The sequence below is a fragment of the Sycon ciliatum genome, chromosome 9 (assembly GCF_964019385.1).
Source record: "Sycon ciliatum chromosome 9, ocSycCili1.1, whole genome shotgun sequence".
Taxonomy (NCBI): domain Eukaryota; kingdom Metazoa; phylum Porifera; class Calcarea; order Leucosolenida; family Sycettidae; genus Sycon; species Sycon ciliatum.
The window spans coordinates 1,878,647-1,901,667 of record NC_088651.1 but is presented as its reverse complement, the minus strand read 5'-3'; the positions used below and the strand labels follow the sequence as shown (position 1 = coordinate 1,901,667).

At 49.7% G+C, this 23,021-nt stretch overlaps 1 long non-coding RNA gene across 1 annotated transcript; it reads left to right on the top strand.

Moving 5' to 3' along the window:
• Window positions 1-8,973: 8,973 nt before the first annotated feature.
• On the top strand, window positions 8,974-20,692 carry LOC135825127 (uncharacterized). Its single transcript, XR_010555019.1, has 6 exons — window positions 8,974-9,395; window positions 13,264-13,401; window positions 13,645-13,805; window positions 17,658-17,768; window positions 18,141-18,197; window positions 19,566-20,692. It is a non-coding gene; the product is annotated as an uncharacterized LOC135825127 (long non-coding RNA).
• The last annotated feature ends 2,329 nt before the right edge of the window (window positions 20,693-23,021 follow it).

The following is a 23,021-nucleotide window of genomic DNA, read 5'->3' as shown; positions in this document are numbered from 1 at the left end:
AAATTTTGGGTTTGAGTGCATGCTTTCAGAGCGTGATGAAGGCAAGTTACATAATGAAGGCACAACGCCGCGCACTGTCCCATAACTGCACAGTTGCATACTCTTGTATATGCACTCTTGGTAGAGCGTTTTTCACGCTCGATCTCAGTCCGCGATCTACCTCGTCCTGCCATTATTTAAAGGGGAAGTTAAGGCAAAAATTAAAATTTCACCAGTTGTAGTCTTCGGGGTGCTGAGTCGAATGCTCTTGGTCCGAGAAAGCTGAGACGCTCCCTTCCTACTTGAATCCCAATCGAACTCGCGCACTTCCACCGAAACTGGGTGACTGCGCCCTACTAGATGGGGATTTGTATGCAAAATGTCACTAAAAGCGCCATTGCGTTCTTATAAAAGCACGGATGACCGCGATTGGCCCATATGTTGTACTCTTTTGGACGCTGAGTCGACTGGTTTTGGTCCGAAAAGGCTGCGATGCAGCGTTCCTCCTTTATTCCCAATCGAACATGGTTGAAGAAGCGGTCACGTGCTCTGGGGTGCCCAAATCACCTGGCCACCACGCCAGCAGGCGACAACTTTCACACCAAGGTTCAACTCGAGTTCAACTCGAGTGACAGGACTGCACCCAAAAAAGGTCAAACAGGCTAGTAAGTTGTACCCTGCAGGCACGGTGACCAGGTGACTGGTGTACGCAGCAGCACGTGACCACTTGTTCGACCATGTTCGATTGGGAATAAAGGAGGAACGCTGCTTCGCAGCCTTTTCGGACCAAAACCAGTCGACTCAGCGTCCAAAAGACTACAACATATGGGCCAATCGCGGTCATCCGTGCTTTTTTAAGAACGAAATGGCGCTTTTAGTGACATTTTGCATACAAATCCCCATCTAGTAGGGCGCAGTCACCCAGTTTCGGTGGAAGTGCGCGAGTTCGATTGGGATTCAAGTAGGAAGGAAGCGTCTCACCTTCCTCGGACCAAGACCATTCGACTCAGCACCCCGAAGACTACAAGTGGTGAAATTTTAATTTTTGCCTTAACTTCCCCTTTAATAGGGCTTGAAAGTGATGACGTCAAAAACGGCCTGGGAGTAGTAAGTTGACATCAGATTTCTATTTTGGATCCACTAAGGTGTGACTTTGCTATAGCCTCATCTCAGTATGTGGGTGCATAGCAACCCACTCATGTCGTATGCAGGTGCGACGTTTACTTCGCCACCAGTTGTCACCCCGCCCCCACTAGCCAAATCTGTCAGTTTCACTGGCTACATCACCTTGCTGTGACTGAGTAAGGCCGCTTGAAATGTGCTTGGATCCATTCAAAAACTGGATCCAGGTGCATCCAGTTTTTGTATTTTTCAAAATAATTGTAGTGTCATGTGACTAGATGCATGAAGCCCATGCATACATGCATTCCGATATCATTCCCACCATCATGATCCACTTACATGATCTAGCATTCCATTCCTCCTTCCCACTTTAGCCCGTATGTATATATCTAGTAGATTGCATGTGTTCTAGGTTCTTTGTCTTATCGTAGTACAACAGTTAGAACTAAGGTCTTGGCTCTCTGGTTGGTCTGGTTAGACTAAAGTACGAAACACTACATGGTGGCAGCGGTCCAGAAGCCATGTCTTCTTCGGACCCCAGCTCGGTTCAGCCCGCTTCCCGCGGATCTTCCCCCGCCGGTGGCGGAGGCAGCAATGGTGGTTCAGGTAGCTCCTCCGGTGGAGCGCCTTCTACGTCTTCTTCGGCGCCCGAGCCCACCCAGGTTTCTCTTCCGGGGATGGTTCACCTCTCACAGGTGTCCCCTCCATCATCATTCAATTTCCAGGCTGCAGATCAGTGGGACCGCTGGCTGCGTCGTTTTAACCGCTATCGTCAGGCGTCTGGTCTTCACACCCAACCGGAGTCGGTCCAGGTGAACTCCCTCCTCTACACGATGGGCGAGCAAGCTGACGACCTACTGGACAGCTTTCATCTACCTGAGGATGACGTGAGTAAATTTACCACAGTCACTGAGCGTTTCACTGCCCACTTCGGCAAGAAGAGAAATTATGTGTACGAACGTGCATGTTTCCATCAGCGCACCCAACAGCCCACGGAGTCACTAGATGCATTCGTAAATGATCTCTACCGCTTGGCAGATAGGTGCAACTTCAAGGCCATGCACGATGAGATGCTCCGGGACCGGTTGATCGCAGGGTTAGCAGATGCACGTCTTTCTGAACGCCTGCAAATGGATTCGGATATGACGCTGGAGAAGGCGCTGGCTCACGCTCGCCAAAGCGCTGCCATCAAGGAGCAACAAACGACGGTACGTGCAGCAGCTGATCAGTCGTTGTTTGCTGTCCGCCAGGATCAGGGGCGGCTGCGTTCTAGTCGCGATCGTCCTCCGCTGCGTGATGCTCCCAGCTCCTCGCGCCACTCGGCTCCATCATCTGATTCTTGTCCTTGGTGCGGATACGAGTCACATCCCCGCGCACGATGTCCTGCAAGTCGTGTAACCTGCAAAGGGTGTGGCAAGACAGGCCACTTTCAACGAGTGTGCCGCTCTTCGCCACCATCTGGTTCCACCGGTTCTTCTGCACGACAGGGCACTCATCAGTCCCCGCGGGGCACAGGTGTCCATTCTCTCTCCAGCCACAGTGATTTCTCTAGCTCGACACTGAGTACTGCTGACGCATTTCTGGGCACCCTCACCCATGGCACAGGCTGGAATCTCCCTATGCTTCTGCACGGCAAGGCCATAACTATGAAGGTCGACACGGGTGCGGATGTCACTGCTATACCAGCTCCAGTGTTCACGTCCCTGGACTTGCCTATCTCGCTCGCCCCATCGAACCGCACTCTCCGCGGCCCAGACAACACAAGCCTCAATGTTTGTGGCCGGTGACCTGCGCACAGCTCACTCATCTCAGTCTCACTCCGTGCCCACCCAGGTGTACGTGGTCCGCGACCTCAAGCTTCCACTGCTCGGACGTCCAGCCATTGAGGCTCTCGGCATCCTGCCTGCTCCTGCTAACGTCCTGGAGACCACCTCTACCTCAAATGACTCAGCTTCAGACTCTCGCTCTCCTGTTGCCGCTGAGTTTCCTGACCTGTTCTCGGGCCTAGGTACCTTCGGTCCTCTCCACACCATTCAACTTCGCGATGAGGCTCCTCCATACTCGCTCTCCACTCCTCGGCGAGTTGCTCTGCCCATGGAATCGAAGGTTATTGAAGCCCTCCGTCGCATGGAAGCCGCTGGCGTCATTCGCCCAGTGTCCGAACCGACCGATTGGTGTGCCGTCATGGTCGTTGTTCCAAAACCAAACGGCAGCGTGCGCATCTGCGGTGACTTCACACGGCTCAACAAAGCCGTCAAGCGCGAACGGCACATTCTCCCTACCACGGACCATCTCCTCGCTCGCCTCGGTGATGCCAAGGTATTCTCCAAGCTGGACGCTAACAGCGGGTTTCACCAAATTCCGTTGGCGCCGGAGTCGCAGCTACTAACCACCTTCATCACGCCCATCGGCAGATTCTGCTACACGCGGCTCCCCTTTGGCATCTCCTCGGCACCTGAGTATTTTCAGAAACAGATGTCAGATCTGCTCAGCGACCTCCCTGGCAACATCTGCATGATGGACGACGTCCTCACATTCGGCTCCACCCTCGAGGAGGAGGTCGACAACCTTCGACCAGCTCTGGCCCGTCTTCAATCCGCCGGTGTCACGCTCAACAGCGAGAAGTGTCAATTTCATGCCACCTCGATCAAGTTCCTGGGCCACGTGATTGATGGCTGTGGCATCCGTCCAGATCCAGACAAGATCCACGCGATCCAGGAGCTCTCTCCCTGCTCCGATGTCCATTCCGTCCGCCGTCTGCTCGGCATGGCCAACCACCTAGGCAAGTTCATTCCGGACTTGGCCTCCATCACGCAACCTCTCAGGTCTCTCCTCGTCAAAGACACCCCTTGGCAGTGGGGTGCTGAGCAGTGTGCCGCGTTCGACCGCATCAAGACGTCACTGAGTAACGAGCCTGTCCTGGCCAAGTACTCTCCCAACTACCACACCACAGTATCTGCTGATGCATCTTCCTTTGGCCTGGGTGCAGTGCTTCTACAACGCCAGCCCGACGCGTCCGTCCGTCCTGTAGCCTATTTGTCTCGCTCTCTCACACCAGCAGAAACGCGCTATTCGCAAATCGAGAAGGAGGCTCTGGCTGCAACGTGGGCCTGCGACCGGCTCTCACACTACCTCCTCGGCATGCCATTCACCATTGAGACGGACCACAAGCCACTCATCCCTCTGCTCGGTACCCGTGCTCTTGACGACCTCCCTCCGCGGGTCCTCCGGTTTCGTCTACGGCTACTTCGATTCGATTACAGTGTTATCCACACTCCTGGCAAACAACTCGCAATTGCCGACGCTCTGTCTCGAGCTCCTCTGCGCAGCACAGATGCCGACGCTACTGCCACACTGGAGGCTGAGACCGCTGCTATGGTGTCGTACGTCACTGAGGCTCTGCCTGCCACTGCGCAACGCCTGGATGAGGTTTCAGCATGGCAAAGCGACGACGATAGCTGTGCTCGCATCATCGAGTATCTGCAGCACGGCTGGCCTGCTCCTAGCGATGCTCCTCCCGTAGTGCAGTTTCTTATAGAGCACAGCGCACATTTCAGCCTCACGGACGACGGCTTGATTCTGTATGATCAGCGTCTCTACATACCTCCCGCTCACCAGCAAGAAATCCTGGCTCGCCTTCACCAGGGTCATCAGGGCATCACCAAGTGCCGACGCCTGGCCCGCACTTCCGTATGGTGGCCATCGCTCTCGTCGGACATAGCTACTCTTGTCCAAACATGTGAAGAATGCAGTCGACACCGCTCTCAGCCACCCGAGCCTCTTCTCTCAACTCCACTCCCAGAGTTTCATTGGCAACATCTGGCCGCAGACTTCTTCACCATCGACGGTCGCAACCACCTCCTCGTCATCGACTACTACTCTCAGTTCATCGAGGTCCTCGACATGCCCTCGCTCTCCACAGCTCGTACAGTCAGCCATTTCAAGTCACTGTTCGCTCGCCATGGCATCCCTGACTCTCTAACGACCGACAACGGACTGCAATTCACCAGTGCTGAATTTGCCCAGTTTGCATCCACCTATGGCTTCCGCCACGTCACCAGTAGCCCTCTCTATCCGCAAGCCAATGGCATGGCCGAGCGTGCTGTTCGCACGGTCAAGGGTCTGTTCCGTCAGGGCACTGATTGGCACCTCGCACTACTCGCGTACCGCAACACTCCCTTGGAGAATGGTAAGAGTCCAGCCCAGCTTCTGATGAACCGCCAGCTGCAGTCACTCTTACCTCTCTCTCCAACACAGCGACAGTCGCATCCAGTCGATCAGAGCGACCTGCGTGCCGCGGATCAGCGCTTAAAGGATCGCCAAAGCACCAACCATGCCAGTCGCCATGCAGCCCGGACACTGCCGTCTCTGTGTCCCCAACAGCCTGTGTATCTACCTGATCGTGAAGAGTCTGGCCACGTGATGAGCCAACCAGCCTTGCGCTCCTACATCGTAGCAACCCCATCGGGCCAGTTCAGACGCAACCGGCGGCACATTGTCCCAATGCCAACGCCGCAACAGTTGCCGCCTGCTGGTCACTCTGCCGCTACTACCGATCCTGATCCCCCAGCCAGTCAACCTTCTACTCCGCCGTGTCCTGCAGTTCCCAACTTGCCATCGACCCCTCCAGCTCAAGACCAGCCTGATAAGTATGTCACGGCTCGCGGCCGTGTCGTTCACGCTCCCGATCGCTTCTAACTTTGGTCTCTCCAAACAAAATACTCCACTCTTCTGTCTCTCCCTCTCTTGCTCGTTCTCTTTTCTAATGGCTTGCATGTGCCTGTGTGTCCTCTCTACACCCTTAGGTCTTTTCTTTGTAAGAGGAGAGGATATACATGTACAATGCACTATACTAGAATACTCCCTCGGACAGACTAGTGCTTTCAGAACTCTGTAATGGATCCCTTCTGCAACGGTCTTATTGTTTTCATTTTCAAAGTCGTCCAGTTAGGTATCTTCTCCATCTTCTTAATCTAATGCCATATTTGCTCTTACAACCTCAAAGAAAGGGAGGTGTAGTGTCATGTGACTAGATGCATGAAGCCCATGCATACATGCATTCCGATATCATTCCCACCATCATGATCCACTTACATGATCTAGCATTCCATTCCTCCTTCCCACTTTAGCCCGTATGTATATATCTAGTAGATTGCATGTGTTCTAGGTTCTTTGTCTTATCGTAGTACAACAGTTAGAACTAAGGTCTTGGCTCTCTGGTTGGTCTGGTTAGACTAAAGTACGAAACACTACAATAATGTTGCGATGCCATTGCTATGCTGTGACGTACATGTAGCACTTTCAAGCCCATACAACCCTCGAGGGCCTCCGGGACACTGGCTGCAGTCACAAGAGACGTCTCAGTAACTAATGTTACTTTAGCACCACGTTACAACGTAGGCCTTTTGACGTACATGTACTTGATCACGTCGATCGGGGTGCGCGATACGTGTTTTGCATACTTGACTAGCCTTTAGCTAATTAGCGAGACGTGATTCTGGATCGGCGTCGTTGCCACAGGAACAGAGCAGAATGGCGCGCGTGATTTCAAAGTTCCTCGCGGGAAATGTGGAAGAAAAGACTTTTTTTAGTAAACTACATGTACTGTACTTCGAAAACTAGTTGATTTCCTTCAAGGAGAGAGAAAGAGAAAGAGAGAGAGAGAGATAGAGAGAGAGAGAGAGAGGAGAGAGAGAGAGATAGAGAGAGAGAGAGAGAGAGAGAGAGAGAGAGAGAGAGAGAGAGAGAGAGAGAGAGAGAGAGAGAGAGAGAGAGAGAGAGAGAGAGAGAGAGAGAGAGAGAGAGAGAGAGAGAGAGAGAGAGAGAGAGAGAGAGAGAGAGAGAGAGAGAGAGAGAGAGAGAGAGAGAGAGAGAGAGAGAGAGAGAGAGAGAGAGAGAGAGAGAGAGAGAGAGAGAGAGAGAGAGAGAGCGTGTAGTAGGCGCACATCAGGAAGGAGAACTACACTCACCAGCAAACTGTCGATCTCATTGTAATCCTCAGATGCACCAGTTAGTTGCCAAAGCAGCGAATCCATGTCACAAGCCTCTTTCACGGGCAAACAGAATACAACTGACGGTGGCATGGTGAATGATTAGAACACAACACCAAAACATGAAAGCAATTGTATGTGTAAACGGTACCATCAGCATCTGGTGGAGGAAAGATTAGTCCCTAATCCCCTTTTAACATCAAAATCAATGAAAAAACGCCAACAAAGGAAGAAGAAGAAAAAACACAGGAAATTCAGTCATGTACATGTACAAGTATAAGGGCAGTGTCCTGCCCACCATCATCTCCAAAACTTCACAGCCGGCCCTCCGAGATTGCCAACTATCGGGATTCGCAAAGCATTTACAGGACGGTGAATCGGTGATATGATGTCATTGATGATCGGGCACCGCGGATGCACATGATCGCCGGCCCGACCCCAACAATGCAAAAGCGAGTCGACACCGGACATAATTATGTCATTGTTTCGGAATACAGCTTCCTGTCCCCATCGGAAATGAGACCACGCAGGCGCTTGACAAATCTGGAGCACTCTGGCGCACAACAACCGGCCGTGGTGAAAACTAGTGGAGTAAATATCCCACGGTCCACATTGATGATACGCTCAGCATACTCCAGCTTCTTATTCCTCTCATGCTCTGCCAACAGTTTCTCGAGAGGTCTGGTGGCATAGGACGGAGCATCGGGATGAAAATACGGACATCCAAGAAAGCATTCTGTGGCCTGGTCCATAGCCCTCGAGCCCGGATATCAGCGCCAGCACTGTTGGCTGTGTTAGCTGAGACTGCCAGAAACACCTCTCCCGAAACCGGAGCAAGCTGAGCCTCAACAGCGACATCCGAGCAAACCTTAGTTAGTAAGTCGGCAAGAATGTCGCGAACTTCACTGTGCCGAATGGTGGGGAAACCAGCAGTAGGGTAAACGCATGGCATGGGCCGGACTAAACGGTTGGCCACAAGAAAAGGTAGTTGGCACATCAACCAAAGCCCAGTCTTACCGCAACGCCACCGCATCCCTGGAATCTCCCTTCGACAGATGATATCCGTGTTCTCTGATAGGCAGTGTGTTGAGCCAGCTAGAGACACCTGGGGAGGACAAAATGCTCCAACCGACATGCCATATCCCCCGACAGCAGTCGGCGGAATTCAGCCTCGCTTGTAGTGCCGCGTTGACTGGCTGCCGTGAGTCGTGACTGGGCTGCTGCGAATCCGTGTGGAGCGCAACCTGTGGCACAAGTAACATTAGTTCCCTGAAAAACGAGGAGCACAGCGATCTAGGGAATACATGAAGGACGCAATCTGTGGGCGCAATCTGCGGATTTCTTTGAAAAACATGAAGAGCACAGCGAATCCGTTTTCAGCGAAATCGGGCCACAGATTCCCGCCCCACGGATTCACTGAGCTCTTCATGATTTTCAACGAAATTCACGGATTGCACCCACAGACTGCGCTCCACATGAATATTCTCTGTGTGCTTCAATTCAGGGTTTGAGAGAAATCTACAGATTGCACGAACGGCGCACGTGTACTAGTATATTTGCACCACACGTACGTAGATCTACGTAGATCTACTCGGGTACTCCACGTGCCACTGGTGCACCGCGTACCGCTTGTGCTCATCAATCATCGATCATACTAGTACTTCATTCACATAGAGGCCAGAACTAGAACTAGAACTACATGTAGTTACTTATGACAATGAGTTATGTTTGTAGAAGTAGAAGTCTCGTAGAAGCTCAAGCACGCTGATTTACCGTGCCTGGTCTCGTGCCACAAAATCGTGTCGCATGCGCGCAGATTGTGCGGAACTGTGACAAACAAAACAGTTACTGTCAGTACTGTCATGTCAGTACTGACAAAAGTCGCGTCACACACGTTTGTCGTGTTTCCGCTGGTCACAGCATCGCTTTGACTAGAGAGCGCACAACTACTTTCGCAAGGAGAATGTTGTGCTGTTCGTCTTCAAGACGCTTCTCTCTCGCTGTTAGTTGTTAGCCAGAGTTCAGTGTTCTGCTGCCGAGTGAGGTGACCAGCACCTGAGAGAAAGAGAGTGCGTTATTGTGTTTCCAGTGGTCACAGCGTCGTGTTGGCTGGCGAGCGCTCAAGCTTGCAAGAAGATCTTTCTGCTTTTGAAAGAGTTTGCGCCTCGCTGTTAGCCATGTTGCAATGTTTTGCTGCTGAGTGTAATCACCAGCACCAGAGAGATAATTGTTCTTAATCTCGTTTCCCCGTGGACAAGGAGAAGGTAGCCCCCTCTAGGCCTCTGACTGGGTAAAGATGTGTCGGTAAGTAAACAAAGTGTGCTCTAGCTCTAGCTCTTGCGTCTTGGCCTTGCTGGGCCACAAAATGGCGTGGTCCAAGCACTTTTGTGAAATGTTTACGCGCACTTCCACATTTTCTTTCATGTTCAGAATCAGATTAGAGTCCGTGCTATTTTTTAGTAGTGTTTACGGACTGAGCTGTACAAGTCTTCCCTGGTCATCTTACGCTCAGTTGAACAGTGTAGTGGATACATCATACTGCAGTAAAAAAAGCGAATGGCCATGCCTGCACAATTACAAGGCCATCCGCAGAGGCGCGTAGGCGCTGGCGCTATGCGCGCAAACTAAAAAAATTCAAGAGCATTTTTTTGCGACGAAACACGAAATAAGCTGCAGAAGGTGATGTGGACAGGAAGAGGGTAAGTCAACCGTTGAAATTGCTGCCGTTCTGCTACCTCTGGCTCAGAGTTAGTTAAATTGTGTCAATCATTCGTGGGGTTCCCTTCAATAAGACTACACCGTCTGTAGGATTACCCTATTAAAATAATTAATACTTGGTCCGCGTGAGCAATATTGTCGCTTATCTTTCAACAGTTTAAACTTAGATTTTAGACAGTGCTTTCACTAGAAGTGATGAAACTTTGTACGAAGGAAGGTAAGACATAGAATAACAAGTAGCCAGAAGGAATTTATTGTCCATAAACGGGTTCATGCTTTTGTTAATCCTTCTCCTCACTGCTCTCCTCGCTAGCTCTGTCTGCGCTGCTGACAACTTCAGTCCCGACCGACTCCGAAGCCTTCGCAAGCTCATCACGCTTCTTCTCTGCTGCCTAGATGTTTTCTAAAAGAATGCTTGATCGTAACGATCGCCTGCTCTAGAGGCCTTCGCGTGGGAAGTGCGAGTGCATGTGTGGTGCGGATACGAATTGTCGCCGTCCGTTGCGAGAATTCCCTTGCACAACACGTACAAAATACGCCAAACCGATTCTATCTTGTCGACTGGACACGCATGCCACACATCCTGCACAGCTTCCAGTAAATTGAGCACATTTTTCTTCGCGACCATCTCCACGTCTTTCTGTAGGCTCGCGAAGAATGCGAGATCGTTCGTGTTCAGATCGGGAGATTGCCCTGGCTGCGTGCTGGTAGAAGACAGTTTTCCCAGCTTCAGGTTTACCAGAACCTCTGCAGAACTACCACATCTTCTTGTGAATACTGTCAAAGACGCTATCCTTACGCAACATCACCTTTCTGTAGTCCTCGGCATTCACGTTCAGTCTCGACAACAAGCGTCTCTCAAGCTACAGTACCCGTTCGCTAGTCACTGCGCTTCACCGTGCGCTGTAGGGTGAATGGCCACAGTCCAATCTTACCGTCGAAGGTGCTCGGGATGCGGGCGAGCTTTCTCATAGAGGAACATCACCTTAGGAATGCGCGATTTATGGAAGATCTTTGGGTCGCTGACATATACACTGCACTTGTAGCTCCGTTTTGCTTTGGAAAGACTCAACAAATCGTGCCATCTCGCATCAAATAATACCATTCCTCGTCCTCTTGGCACATGTTTAAATTGTCCACAAACCTTCTCCTTCCTCTGTTGTATTAGTCGATGGCCCACGATAGTCGATTGAGGCGATGGAGAACAGTGAGCTTGGGCTTGATGTATCTCCGTCTTCTCACGGCGCCAAGCGCCTGACACCACCGTCTGACGGACTTTTCTGAGCATGGATACCTAGCTTCAGTTAGCTCCCCTGCCAACTTTTTGCACAACTGTCTCCCCCACGCCTTGTCGTTGATCTCGACGATTTTCTTGGTAAGCTCAGGAGTCAACTTGAGATTAAAGCCACCGCAAAGGCTGGCGCGCCGACGAGTCATTCTGATGTTTCCCTTGATCGCAGTATCTTGCGCATGCTTCTTGTAATTTTCCACGATACGCTGGATACTCCGATCGTTGATCTGCAGGTGAGGAAACTGAGATTTCAGCTTGGCGATGGATCCCCGCGGTAAGCGATCCCGGCCTTTTACTATGGCCATGTTCGCTGTGACAATGCGCCATTGATCCGGTTTTTATTTTATTTCTGCTCCTCGTTTACGTGGCGTCGCTTGTTTCCCTTGCATTGCAGGTGTCACACCACCAGCAGCTATCTTCACAAGTCACACCGCCAGCAGCTATCTTCGCAACCACTCTCTTCAGCCGTGGAGCCTTCCTCCCTGGTGTTCTTGTGCTGTTGTTAGTTGATCTAGCCATGATTGCAACGGGAAGAAGAATGGAACTAATTCAGAGGAATCGTAGATTTTATTGGTCATCACGTTCTCTTACCTGTACTGTGTAACAAGATGTTCTATTTTGATGCGTCATGGCATCGATTAGAACCACCCCGCTTGTTCTCGAAATTCCACTCAATACGTAGCTAGACCTTTCAAGTAGTGATAAACCAACTTACAAACTGAAGGTGGGAGTGAATTGGCGGTCAAATGAGCATTGGCGACATAAAAAAAAAGAAGCTAGTAGATAGGCGACAATTTCGCTGACGTGGACCAAGTACCAGTACTTGGAAGCGTGTTTTTTTATTTGCCACATAAAATGATGATGTAAAGAAAGAAAGGCGCTCAAGCATTGCACCCGGAGGCAAAAATGAACTCAATCCCTAGCCTAGGCTCAATGAGGTCGTGCATTTGTACACATTTCAATAGGATCCACATACAACTCCGACAAACCTTCCATCTACACAATGACAACCAGAAACCGTTGTCTTTTACATCCCCTAAATACGTGTATGGTCGGCTCCACTTATAACAAAACTCCAAAAACAGCGAAATTCGTGTGACGCACATGTAGCGAACCGCTGTCCTTGTCCCTGTTTGAACCTATGAAAATTGACCCTGTTCATAGATAACCGTTCTCGGTTATAACGGCCGGACCATAATCTTGAAGAGCAGCATGTCAACCAAGGGCACTCCTGTGTGTGTACATATAGGCCACATAATAATATTATGAGGTGTTGCTTGTAAACATTTAATGTGAGTGCATTTCTTTTATAACAAACTTCAAAGCCCACCTGGCTCTCTGTGCTGGAGAGCAGCAAATTGGTGATTCCAGGGGAGGAATTGTTCAGATTTAGCCCTCTGCAGGACATGGCTTACCTATGTTCAACGAGGCATGGATAATGCTTGTCACGCGAACTACATGATCCAGTGTGCCAGTGTACTACTGGTAGCTGGTTGGGACCTGAGTGCCTGGGATTTTTTCAAAGTAAAGAGTGGATAGAGAAGATGACAGCCGCCACTGAGTGGTCATGGATGAACACAAAAGTTGACAGATCACTTGTCAAACTGGGATGGATAGCGAATGATTAATTTATAGTAAAGAAAAAGGACCAAGAACCTACAAGTTACACTATAATGTCCGATAACATCACCAGTTACTTGGCAATCCGCTCATGTGGTCAGTTGTGTGCAATGTTATCACATGAGCTGATTGTCAAGTAACTGGTGATGTCAGCGTAGTTTCTGGGTCCTTGTTCTATACTATAGATCACTTATTGCAGAGTATTTTGGCTGTCCACTGATCAAAACTGCTTGGGATGTGTCAAAAAGACAAGACACAACTACTTTTTTGTGAGGAAACCGACCAAGTATCAAATTTCTTGCGCTTGATCAGATGACATCTGGTCTAATTCTACTAGTTCCCCAGAACCCTTGATCCTTCAGCAACAGCAGAGTATTCAGCATTGTACAAATCAAGGGCATTTCTTCTTCTCATTGCTATTGGATGTCTTCTACATATCAGGTGTAAGATTGTTTCGTTCTATTGAATAGTCTAATAGCAGTGATGTGGCTGCCCTGGCTGTAGATAATTTGCCACGTTGATTGTTTTTTTTTATTGATTTAGGTGAGCTTGATCGAATCTTCACTTCACTAGTGCCAATTGATATGTCAGAAGCTACAATGGTAGCCATGGAAGAGAGGAGCTTCACGGAGACGATCGAGATCCAGGCGAAAAAAGTATCGGTCCTCTGCTGATAGGAACGTAAGTACATGATGGCCGTACAAAAACCTTCATGAATTGTTTGTATATTGCACGGAAATGGTGAAGTAGAACAAACTGGTTGTTCTTCTAGGATATTTGCATGAGCCAGGAAAAGGCTAATTGCCTTGCGTTTGCTGCTGATGGTGTCGGCAACGAGCATAACGGTTTTCTTTTGCTAACCCTTCAGTCACCTGACAATCAATTGTGTTCTTTCTGCCTCTGCTCTGATATGCTAACTCTAAGTCCAGGACAAACAAAAGCAGAACAATCGGACAATGGGACTTTTTACTCATTCTGCCAGGCTGAGGAAGCAATTCTCCAGTGCGCGGACGTTGCAACAAGAGGTTTGGACATTCCTGAAGTGGACTGCATCGTACAGTTCGATCCTCCGGATAACCCCCAAGGTTCGTAGGTTATGCACTCTGTGGCTTTGCAGTGGAAGGATTTGTTCTTTGAGATGATAGTCAGGGATGGGGGGGGGTATAGGGGGACGAAAAAATACCAGTTGAGGGAATGGAAAAGGGAAAAGTCTGAACGAAGAATGTCAACTGTTACTTGGCGACGAAGAGACCAGTAAGATACTGGACGAAAGCAGTTTAACTACGATTTGTAGCAGCACACCACCCGACGTTTCTTGTACTCATTTTTGTTGCGCGCATCTTCCCCTCTTCGGTCTCTTCCTAACCTAGAATCTTCCGAGTTGGAAAGCTGCTTGTTAATGCTTTGGAGATGTGTTGTAGCTGGGTGTCAGGTCGTCGAATGTCTCAGTACTCTGTCATTTTTGTGCCTAGTTGCTACACTTTCTGACTGTATATAGTATCTAGTTATAGAGGTGGATAGGTGCTACAATATTTGGCAAATGTGGATTATCAAAATTTGGAAACGTGATAATTATATCATCCGAAAAATATCGACAGTTGCTACATGAAGGCTAGGTCTGAAGCGAAAGAAATGCTAGAGAAGAAGAAACTAGTGGCCATTCGGCAGTTTTCTGGTAATTTATGAAACCCGTATACTATTCACACACATCAAAGTTATACTTGACATGTTGTCACAGTAGCAAAATACTCTCAGAGTAACTATCTAGTTGGTCAATGCTACCAAGAGTCCATGATACCCCAGAGTGTGCAACTTCACTGATCAGACCTGGGATGGCGAATTCCTTGTTGCACGTCATAGTGTGATATCTTGAGTAGGGGAGGTGTGTCCGTGGTGGACCGCGTCGACGGAATGATGCAAGTCTGACCCAAAAAATGACGTCCATCATGGATTTCGCCGTCCCACAACCCCAACCCAGTTGCGCCCTCTGGGGGATTATAGACTAATGGTGCTAGTCGTACTCTCTGAAACACTGTCCATTTCAAAATGGGATGGCTAGCCTTTAGGACCCTAGCAGACAGAGCAAGCAATGTACATCTTGATTCCGGTCGTATCACCCTGGTAGCAGACCTTTCAATTGCCTCTTTTACTCATTCCAGTATGCATATGCTGCTCGTCTTCCTCGTCAGCTTCCTCATCTCCCTCAGAATGTCATCGCTTCCGTCCACTTGCAGGTAATGGAGCTAGCTAGTCAAGCGTAAGACCAGGCTGCCGTGCTTGGGAAGCACGGAAATTGGATTGCGAGTCCGAGGCTGGACGGAGCAGCTCGTCAGTATTCTCCTTCCTGTACTCTTGCATTAGTATGTAAGCGTCGGTGGTTGCGTTATCCACCAAATCTTAATACATATCCTCTCATGGTTCTTCTTGAGCGGCGTAGGAGTCGGTAGCTGGAAGCGACCTGATCGAACACATCCACGCCACCCATGTGCATATTGTAATCGCCGATTGCTTCTGAGCGTCGAACTGGCTGCTGCACCCAGGTCCCGTTCATGCTGCCATGTCGTCTGATGTCACCGCGGCCAGTTGCTTGTGCCGTGCTCACAGCACAGTGACCACCCGTTTATCTAACAATTGGATATACATAATTCCGTCTCGTCGTACATATCGAATATCTCCGCGATTGCCTGCATGCTCCAGGACTTTGATGTTCTTTAGCGAGTAGGAAATCCAGCCCTGTTGCTACATACTATGCCAGTTAGATGACCTGCTCAGGAATGATTGTGCTCGCCCATGCATTTGATGTACGAGAATTATCTGCATAAAGGCAGTATCCCTGATCAAGAAATACTTCAAAAAGCGGCATTACGACATCATTATGTCAGGCCATATTCGCTGACGTCAAGGGCTTGACCGGTGCTAGTCTCAAGGGAGTAGTTGTAGTTGTTACTGAAATCACAAACGGCATAGCTCTTGATTCCCCGCTCTGCTGATGTATTTTTGAACTACACTTTCATACCTTGTCTCCTCTTGAAGCGAATCATTCTTTCGTCTAGGGACACACGGCGCTTCGGCTGCCAATACTGTACTCCTTGCATGCTGAGCGGACACAATCATACACATAGCTAACCTTGTAGGGACGATCCCCTTGAGTTATTTGTTGGGCTGTCGACATGGAGAAAGCACAGCAAGATCTCAAAGCGGTGTCTGGTGAAGAAGGCTCTTTTTCGCAGAATATTATACAGGCAGGTTGCAGTGCTCCAGTAGGTACTGCCCAAGACTACTCTCCAGTAGTGCCCAAGACTTCTGTTGTGCACTAGGCTCATAAATAGCAGGACAGCAATAAACTTTCTCATTTCGTCAACATTTGTCTCTTTCCAGCTTCCACCAGACTGGGCTTATGATGGCCTCTGGGACAGAATCCACACCCAAGCATACGTGCTGGGGTGATCCGCAATGGTTTGGATGACTTGTTCAAAACAAATTGAAGAAATCCTACTCACTCTCAGCCTGGAATTCTTGAGGTACTGGTAGGTGTAAACCAGCAGCTCTCTCTGGTTCAAACGCGAACACGGATGGGTTTTCAATTGTCTTCCTCTTCCCAAATCCTCTACTCACCAGCCTATGTTACACCTAGACCTCGCCACATTGTTCACTTCTGCCACGGTGCTTACCTCTGCCAAATTGTTCGCCTCTGGCATGAGCTGCACCTCAATTCACAGCGCCGGTCAAAATAGCTAGCAGCTTGATGCCAAGCGAAAACATATCCAGGGGATGATCATAGTCTGGTTGCTCTACCAATGCTTCTGGCGGCATAAATAGCAGAGTTCCTCGACAGCGAGTCATGACTATTCTAGCTGTTGTTGCCGAGGGAAAGCCAAACGGCATGCAACATGATGATCAGCAGCAGGCGCAGCTCCACGACGCGTGGCACGAGCTCCTCATTGACCATGACCAGCCCGACGAGAGCCATGGCTTCCGCGTCCACTACCTCGACCTCCTTCATCCTGAACAACTCTAGTAGAAGAATCTTCATCTGGCTCACATTCAGAGTACGCCAAACAGTCGCGGCATCAAAAAATAGTTGTTTGATATTGAGGTTTTCTTCCTCCTCTGCTTTCCATCATATCGGTCATCTGATGTTTGAAGTAGCATGAAACTCTGTGTTGCGACGAATCCTAACTGGCCTCTTTTCACTGCCTCATTTGTATGTGAGTCATAAACGTCCTGGGTTGATGACGAAGGGGAAAACCCCGCCTATCGAATGAGGCCAGGATCGATACCGTAGCATATCTAGAGCCCACTCAAACCCAGCATGGCAGTGATTGGACATCGATGTTGGATCATTGTATGGACCAGCCAATATACGGGTAACAATGCTGGTAAACGTGCTTGCCTTGAAGGTACTGCGTTTGACAGATATGGCGTCGTTTTCGAAATGATGAATTAGTAAACAAACACTGCCCGTTTTCCTGCTTCCGTATGATCAATGGTGTTGGTGTCTGTCTGTCTCTCTGTCTCCCCCTGTCTCTTTCTCGGTCTCTTTCCCTCTCTCTCTCCCTCTCTCTCTCCCTCTCTCTCTCTCTCTCTCTCTCTCTCTCTCTCTCTCTCTCTCTCTCTCTCTCTCTCTCTCTCTCTCTCTCTCTCTCTCTCTCTCTATCTCTCTCTATCTCTCTCTCTCTCTCTCTCTCTCTCTCTCTCTCCGTCTCTCTCTCTCTCTCTCTATCTCTCTCTCTCTCTCTCTCTCTCTCTCTCTCTCTCTCTCGCTCGCTCTCTCTCTCTCTCTCTCTCTCTCTCTCTCTCTCTCTCTCTCTCTCTCTCTCTCTCTCTCTCTCTCTCTCTCTCTCTCTCTCTCTCTCTCTCTCTGTCTCTCTCTCTCTCCCTCTATCTCTCTCTCTCTCTCTCTCTCTCTCTCTCTCTCTCTCTCTCTCCTCGAATAGGAGTACATTCATCAAGTTGGGAGAACTGCCCCTGCTCGAACCAAGGACAATGCTGTGCTGTTTCTGCTCCCCGAAGAGCTCACATTCCTATTCTTCTTGAGGCATGCAAAGGTATGTCCTTGGTGACGCATATGTATTGCCTTGGCCTCTGCTTCCCTTTGGCTTTAGCTATGTACGTTGGGTTTGCTTGGGAGATGTTAATGGCGATGCTGATTCTTTCTGTTCAAAGAACAACAGTGGGGGCCCGAATGCAATTTCCTTTCTGCAACCGTTCAAATTGCTTTGAGAATGGTCTCTGTAGGGTTTTCTATGCAACGTTTCTAGATTTTACAATACTCACAACGAGTATTTGAGCGGAAGGATGACACCTCTAGTATAACTAGGATCATAGGCCACATTGCCTGGAATAGTTAGCTGTCTGCAGAATTCAGTAACTAGGATACTTTCTATGTGTGCCTGTGTGTGTGTGTGTTGTTTGTGTAGGTACCACTAGAGGAGTATGACCTTGGACCTAAGAAGATTGGATACCTTCAGTCACAGGTATGTCATGCACATCAACAGCACACACGGCAGACTGCACTCAGGGGCGTCGGACAAGGTACGGTCACTATAGTATTGACCGTACCACTTTTTGCCCAGGTACCTCGTGAATCAAGAAAATGCATTAAGACCTAAGTATCCAAAATTTTCGGCTCAGCCACCACTTTCCCGCGAGCGAACTGTACTTCAGATGGCTGATCGTACCACACTAAAATACCTTGTGACACCCCTGGCACTATCGTTGGTACATGGTGCTGGGCAGGCGACACTGGTATGGCTTGTGCAGCCATAACTGTTCAAGTTCTTTACCAATTCCAGCGTTCATGGGTTGCTCTGTCTGCAACTGACTATCTGGAAGTATGGAATGAGGTTATCTTATGTAATAAGATATCCTTGTGCACTCCTCTCTAAAGTCTCTCCCTTTTGAACTGTTTTTCTTGTCAAGTGAGGTATACAGCTCTAGCTGCATATCTGTTGCTACAGGAATAATATGTACGAATATGTACGAATATGGATGAATATGTAGCTGAAACAAACAGGCATGATGCATAGAGCTAGAGATGTATCCTGACAGGATTTTGAAATTGGACATGGGGAAATAATCGGTCCTGTGGCCTACTTGGGGCCCGCACCACCCCGCAGGACTTAGTAGTGAGGAGCTGGTCCCGGGACTGTGATGTACACACCACCCCGCGCTCGCACACACACACTCACACACACACACACACACACACACACACACACACACACACCATGTAAATGCACTTACATACACACACACACACACCGTGTAAACGCACATATATGCATGCACACACACACACACACACACACACACACACACACACACACACACACACACACACACACACACACACACACATGTCATGCAAACACACTAATACAGCACCGGCAGTGTAGCTCTGGGCTGCATTGCGAGTGGCACCCTGCTGACTCTGTTTGATATATTGTGTAGTAGCTCTCTGTACGTTCTATTGATCTACAGGTCATTTTCTTTTTATCATCTTAGCTTGGGAGACTGATTGAGGAGAATATCTACATCAATCAATTGTAAAGGAAGCCTTCAGGTCGCACTTGCGGGCGTTTGTGTTACATGGACACAAATCAACATTTTACGTCAAAGAACAGGATCTACAGCGTGTGGTGAATGTAGGTATGTGTGTTTGTGTCTATGTGTGTCTGTGTGTCTGTGACGCTGCGTATGTGTGTGTGTCTATGTGACTGTATGCGTGCACATGTGTGTTTGTGTGTGTATGTCTCTGTGTTTAGGTCTGTGTGTGTGGGTATGCATGTGTGTTTGTGTGTGTGTGTGTGTGTGTGTCTCTCTCGGCGCCATCATACGTACAGATTGTCGATCGGCTCATGACATCAAGTCACGCATTGCTGGAGCATCGAGGGCCTTCGGGGCGCTGCGTCGTACGGTGTTCATGGACCGCAATCCATCAGTTGCCACTAAGCGCCAGGTGTTGTATCCCTGCTGCTCTACTACTCTGAGTGCTGGGTGCCGCTGAGCCGGGATGTAGCCGCCCTCTCCACATTCCATACGAGATGTATCCGTTCGATCCTGGGTATCAATCAACTTGACATCTGGACATCCCGCGTGACTAACACAGAGGTTCTGGCAATCTGGAACTCCGCCAGACAAGACGATCTACCGACCTGGCTCCTGCGTCGCCGAATGGAGTGGCTTGGTCATCTGTGCAGAATGGAGGGGGAGCGTACTCCGCGTCAGCTACTATTTAACGCCCTCTTGCCGACCCGTCCTGCCTGTGGCCCTCGGAAGAGGTGGCGTGACGCCTTGGGAGCGGATGTTCGATGCCTCGACCTGGGCGATGAGGAATGGTTTGACCTGGCACAAGAGCGCAGTAAATGGCGAGGGCCGTACTCCAGCGTTGCGTCATCTGGACCACGCCCGCAACCACGAAAACCATGCGCCGTCTGTGGCCGGTCACTGTCGAAGAGTGGTATGGCCCGACACAAGTGCAAAGAGGAGCGCAGCAAGCCGATCGCAGATCAGATTGGGAGCAGAAAATGCCCGGCGTGTAAGAGATGGTTCAGGAGCGCCGGAGGCCTCGCTGTCTATAAGTGTCGACCCGACGACGATCGTTCTACAGGCACAGTGGCGAACCCTCCTTTGTCTGCGCCCAACTCGGTTGCGGCAGTACCAGTGCCGGCGAGGACTCAGCTAACACTACCCTGCTGCCAGGCTCATTGCAGCGCATGTGGCAGATGCTGCCGATCAAAGAGGGGTTTCCAACTCCACAGCTGCGCAAGGTATACCCGAACTCTCGTTGGCCGCTAGCCTGCGGAGCGTGCTGCGCACCGTATTGAACGACCCACCCCATGTCTGACAGCCCCTCGTATGAGGGGACATGTGACCGTTTTACGGCAATGTTCAGGACAGGACAGGTGTGTGTGTGTGTGTGTGTGGTCTGTGTGTCTGTGTGTGTGTGTGTGTGTGTGTGTGTGTGTTTGTGTGCTTGTGTGGGTGTGTGTGTGTGTGGGTGGGTGTGTGTGTGTGTCTGGGTGTGTGGGTGTGGGTGTGGGTGTGTGTGTGTGGGTGGGTGTGTGTGTGCGTGTGTGTGGGGGTGGGTGTGGGTGGGTGGGTGTGGGTGGTTGTGTGGGTGGGTGGGTGAGTGTGTGTGGGTGTGTGTGTGTGTATGTGTGTGGGTGTGTGCCTGAGGTGGGGTCTTCATCAACAGGATACTTGGTCGGATAGTTACGATGCCGACACTCTCCTAGTCGCCCCCACCTCGGAGTCCTTCGCGGGGCCTTGTAAGCCCGCGAGTGGAGCAAACTACCGCACGAAGACGGCGACTTGGAACGACTCTGAGCATCGGCTCATGGAATGTTCGCTCTCTTGTGATTGACCAGTTCAAGCGGCAGCCTTGAGAGGAATCGTTTCCGACAATAATCCGGATCCATAGCTGCGAGAGATAGCTCTCTTGTGGTGCAAATTGAACATGGTCCCTGACTTCTCTCTCAGCGGACTGCTGACTGTCCGGTTTTGTCGCCGCTCATCGTTCCATATTGTCAGCCCCGCAAGGGAACACGTGGACACCATGGCTGTGTTTACCCGGACCAGGTGACTGGGGTGTGTGTGGGCGCGTGTGTGGCCGCAAGACATTGTGAGGCATAAATGTAACACTGTTATATATATATATATCCAAAGACCACTAAAATGCCAAACATGAGAATGAGATAGAGCTATGAGCAGCACGCACACCATGAATTTGCACAGCCCGCGAGCCCTGAGTCTGACATTCCCCCACACGCCTCTTGGTCTGCCTCTTACGGGTCCAAATAGCCGGTCATGGCTGTCTAAGAAGGAAGGGAAGGAGGAAGGTGTGTGTGTGTGTGTGTGTGTGTTCGTCCGTGTGTGTGTGGGGGGGGGGTGCGAGCGTGCGTGCATGTGTGTGTGTGTGTGTGTGTGTGTGTGTGTGTGTGTGTGTGTGTGTGTGTGTGTGTGTGTGCATGTATGTATGTGTCAATCAGAATCAGATCCGCTATCGTTGCTATAAAGAGAAAATCTGTGGGTGCACATCCAGTGCATTTGCAGATTTGCGTGTTTGTCTTGCGACGTGCGTATACCTGGTACATGCCATGGTACATGCCATGGTACATGTGTTTGTCGGTAGGCTACCTTCTTGCCAAAGCATTTGGAAGTTGGACTAGTTTCGGCTCTACAATCCGGTGTTCTATTTCTATAATAATTATGGCTTTCAGGGCTGAGATTGTTGGAATGCCTGTTGGCCCTGGGTTCCCAGTACCCAGTTGCTGAAGCTGGTTTGTAAAGTAACTCCAATTTCACTTCAAGGTTACTGAGGTACCAGTGCATCTAGTGTCTGCTTCTATCAAAGCAGCGTGCTGTCTATGCTGGTCACCCCAGCAAGTGTAGGGTGTGCATAGGCATAGTCTTGGCTGTCCTATTTCAATGTACTCTGTGTGGTGTAGACCAGGTGGGCATTGGTGGTCGATTCACATGGCTTCGCAGGTTGTGTGTATTGGACAGTTATCTGGCGTTATTCTTGATCTGTCTCATTTAGATCTTGTCCGCTATCGTTGCTGAAACAACAACTTGTTGGTGCACATCCAGTGCATTTGCAGATTTTCGTGCTTCTCTTGCGACGGCTGTGTACATGGTACATACAATGTCACAGTACATGGTGTGTGTATAGGGCTTGAAAGTGATGACGTCAAAAACGGCCTGGGAGTAGTTAGTTGACATCAAATTTCTATTTTGGATCCACTAAGTTGTGACTTTGCTATTGCCTCAGTACGTGGGTGCATAGCAACCCACTCATGTCGTATGCAGGTGCGACTTTTACTTCGCCACCAGTTGTCACCCCGCCCCCACTAGGGAAATCAGTCAGTTTCACTGGCTACATCACCTTGCTGTGAGTAACACTGCTTGAAATGTGCTTGGATCCATACAAAAACTGGACCCAGATGGATCCAGTTTTTGAATTTTTCAAATTGTTGCTATGCCATTGCTATGCTGTGACGTAGCACTTTCAAGCCCTATTTGTGTGTGTCTGTGTTTGTGTGTGCTCGTGTGTGTACGTATGTGTGTGTGTGTGTGTGTGTGTGTGTGTGTGTGTGTGTGTGTGCGTGTGCCAGCTAGTTCAGTTGGTGGTATATCTCTGCCAGGTAGTTTCGGGTCTGTTGCCATCAGGCTAGGTGCAATGTTGCACTGGTCACCTTTTTTGTTCCAGGGTTCAAATGCTTTCTATTTGAAGTATACATACTTATTAACATGGCCTACTTCTGGCTGGAGAAATTTGTTTTCATACATGTCACGTG